We start from the raw sequence: 4338 nt of genomic DNA, 5'->3' as shown, positions 1-4338 counted from the left end.
TGCTATGGTTGATATTTTGTTGAAAATAATGGTGTGTTTCTGCAATTTTTGGAATTCATTAGATAATTTGGCAAATAGCAGTGGCGTAGGCAGGATTTTGTATTGGGGGGGGGGGGGGGGGGGGTGGCACTTGTGTAGTGGGATATGACACAGGAACCTTTTTAAAGTTATTAATAAGCGAAAAGGTAAAAAAATTCCCGGGATTGGGGGCGGGCATGGCCATAAGATCGTCTGCTTAAAATAGCACAGCAAATGATAGTGCAAGGTACGCATTAAGTCAATACTTTACTTTCTACGTCCGTTCGGACTATGTAAATAGCGGATTAGACGTGTTGTGATAGATCCCAAATATGTGTTAACGCAAATGGATGAATTAAAACAAAAAGTTGTATTCTTCTACCAAAACTGTATTATATCAGACAATGTAGGCATTATTACTAAAAACTACGACTGTATCAAAACAGGATAAAACTAATTTGCATATCCAGGTCAGACTTTTTCGTCACGTGTTCGTAATCGATCAGAAAACCAAAACGAAACTTGTTCGATGTCATTTTTTTTTTTTTAAATATACAATTGGCTAAATTTTAAAACATTTTTATGAGTTCAAGTATCCGCGATAAGAGCAACTTTGGGAATTTTTATTGGGAAACTGTTGGGTCATAACTGGGAAAAGGTTTGATATTGGATTGGGAATTTACGTTAGGGGAATGGGGCCGTTCATCAGCCCCAAAATGTATGGTAGATTATACCCATCCGATAGGTACCTAAAGGGGGGGGGGGGGGGGGGGGGGGGTCCCAGTGGGGCAAAGAAAACGGCCGAAGTGATTGAAAAAATAATTTCCAAAATGTCTCTGACGACGGAAATCCGTCTCACGACGGACAGTTAACAGCCATGCACAATGTATCGGGGGAAATCAGCTTCATCTCCAAATGTGTCCTTGTCGTGCATTGGACAATTCTTATTTCTAAATGTGCATATAATTGGAATAAATATTCTTATTTTTCATCTTTGTACATACATTTCCTTTGAATCTAAGTGACCGTATAATTAATCATTGTTGCCTTGAAGTATGGTAACCATGTGTTTAAATATGTGATGTCCTTTGAATATATTGGTTTTATGAAAAAAGGGTTTCTGCTCAATGAACTTAGCTACAGAAAGATTTTGATATATATATATTTCAATGTTTTGTTTTACAATTTTCTGAAATCAAATGTGACTTCTCTACATTATTTTATATTACATTTTACAATTTTATAAATGTCTATATTTTTATGACTGTTTTGTTGTATAACATTGAACCCTTTATTCAGTGTATGAATAAATTTGGTAAATGGAAACAAGTCAGTTCCACAAACTGTTTTTGTTTGGGTTTTTTCAACACAAAAATGTACAAAAACAGATAACCAGCTGATAAATTTGTTGCCATTTTACCAAATGCAGCAATTAAATTTTTCTGTCTAGATCAATGATCCAAAAATTAATTATAGGTTGATTACTGGTAATATATTTGAATCATCAGAAATAAGATCAGTTCTGATCATTTTCAATCTTAGAAGGCTTGTTTAACAAAACCACTAGAGCACACTGATTTATTGATCACTGGCTATTGGATGTCAAACATTTGGTCATTTTTACATATAGTCTTGGAGAGGACACCCACTATATTTTCCATTAATATACTTACAGTACATTAAGAAGTGCTGCTTTATTTAGCAATGTGGCGACAGCAGGTTTCTTCTAACAAACAGTGTCAGAATGACGATGTTTGACGTCCAATAGCCGATGATAAAATAAAAAATCAATGTGCTCTAGTGGCATTGTTAAATTTTTATTTTTTTTAGTGGGTGTGTTAGAATTAAGAAACGGAGCTAAACATTTGGTAATTTTGACATAGTCTTGGAGAGGAAACCCACTATATTAGTAGCAAGGGATTTTTTATATGCACTATTCACAGACAGGATAGCACATACCGCAGCCTTTTGATATAAACAGTAGATTTTGAAACCTTTTTTCTTGGATCACAATCCAGTGAAGTTTTGAATAACACAGAATAACAGTATTTAGTTACAAGAAAACTGTTGGGTTGTTCATCTGGTTGTGATTGCATTAATTAATATACTTACAGTACGTTAACAAGTGATGCTTTATTTAGCAATACCTTTTTTTTTTTTAATAATAGCTTATAATTTCGTTCTCTAAAGTAAAGAACAACATACACATTCATAAGATGTAACATCATCCATAAAGAATAATATTCATTGACTTGTTTTATATCCATAATGACTAACATGCACAAATAACACACATATAACAGAATCGTATTAAGACCGTGAACATTGTGTATATATATAACTCTATTAATACATGTCTGCCAGAGATGTGATACCCATTTAAAAATAAAGTTGAAGTGATCTTAAAAACCTAAAAACTATTAACCATATTTCAATAATGGGATATTTCAGCATTTCACATCAAATCTGAACTACTCTGTGAAAAGTGTTTAGTAAAAAAATAAACTAGAAATTGAAATTTGAAAAAAAAAGGTGAAAAACCACATCCCTAGCTTGCATAATATCTATAAAAGAGTAATGTAGAGGTATCATATCCCTACAGTACATCGATGTTAAGTACATTAAATTTTACAACTCTTGTCTCTACTGATAAAGAGTTTATTGCAGGCTTGTTTATTTCAGAATGGTCAGTGGTAGTAGTGGGTGTGTTAGAATTAAGAGACGGAGCTAATGTTAGCTACAGATACATTTTGTCCATTTCAGTGCTAATTCAGCAGGATAAGTAGATTTTACAAAGGTATGAGATAACACACTTTTTCTCTCGAGTGTCTGTGGTTTGGGTTTTTAATTATCTAAACACACAAAAATACCATACATGATGTGACAGTCACATCACAACCAGTTTCAAAACATAAAAAAAAAACAGTGCTTCTAGAATTTTTATAAAATCCACTAGCCATGGGATCAGTAATTTTAAAAATTTACTAGCCCTACTTTATTAATACAGTTTTACTAAATAATAGTAATGATTAGATATGCCACCTAAAAAGAGAGGGATAGAACTTAAAAACACTAACATCGGTGGGTTCGGGTGGGGGCAGGATATTCATATTTACAAAATAGACTTAACTGCAACATTTGACTAAAAATGTTTACTAGCCATCAGGTGTGGCAATAGTAGTTATTTACTAGCCCAACAATGAATATCACTAGCCATGGGAGTGGGGCTACCATAATCTAGAAGCCCTGTCTGGCATGGCAATAGTAGTTATTTACTAGCCCAACAATGAATATCACTAGCCATGGGAGTGGGGCTACCATAATCTAAAAGCCCTGTCTGGCATGGCAATAGTAGTTATTTACTAGCCCAACAATGAATATCACTAGCCATGGGAGTGGGGCTACCATAATCTAAAAGCCCTGTCTGGCATGGCAATAGTAGTTATTTACTAGCCCAACAATGAATATCACTAGCCATGGGAGTGGGGCTACCATAATCTAAAAGCCCTGTCTGGCATGGCAATAGTAGTTATTTACTAGCCCAACAATGAATATCACTAGCCATGGGAGTGGGGCTACCATAATCTAAAAGCCCTGTCTGGCATGGCAATAGTAGTTATTTACTAGCCCAACAATGAATATCACTAGCCATGGGAGTGGGGCTACCATAATCTAAAAGCCCTGTCTGGCATGGCAATAGTAGTTATTTACTAGCCCAACAATGAATATCACTAGCCATGGGAGTGGGGCTACCATAATCTAAAAGCCCTGTCTGGCATGGCAATAGTAGTTATTTACTAGCCCAACATTGAATATCACTAGCCATGGGAGTGGGGCTACCATAATCTAGAAGCCCTGTCTGGCATGGCAATAGTAGTTATTTACTAGCCCAACAATGAATATCACTAGCCATGGGAGTGGGGCTACCATAATCTAAAAGCCCTTAACAAACAAACCTGCACTTTGGTAAAAATGTTCAAATCAAAGTATTTTAGCTGCAGGACTTTACTGATGTAACAGAGTTTCAGGGACTCGTATCAACTGGATGGAGATTACAACATTCTTCAAAGTTCTCTAAAGCCTTGCTCAGGTCAATCGTGCGAATACACAGACCAGTCACCGACTGACCTTCCTGCTTCAGACTGAGACTGATCCACGATAGTGTGTAACAGATTCGTCGTCGATCCAGCGTGACCTCAGTGCTCTTGTGATGGTGTTAACACGATCGGCATCAGTCAGCGATAAAAAAAATTCATCAGTCGCAAGAACTGAACTTCTGCAATGCGACAAAACAGGTTCCTGACCTCGATCTGAGCATGC

This window comes from Gigantopelta aegis, chromosome 9 (assembly GCF_016097555.1).
Source record: "Gigantopelta aegis isolate Gae_Host chromosome 9, Gae_host_genome, whole genome shotgun sequence".
Lineage (NCBI taxonomy): Eukaryota > Metazoa > Mollusca > Gastropoda > Neomphalida > Peltospiridae > Gigantopelta > Gigantopelta aegis.
Note: the sequence above shows the minus strand (reverse complement) of the source record.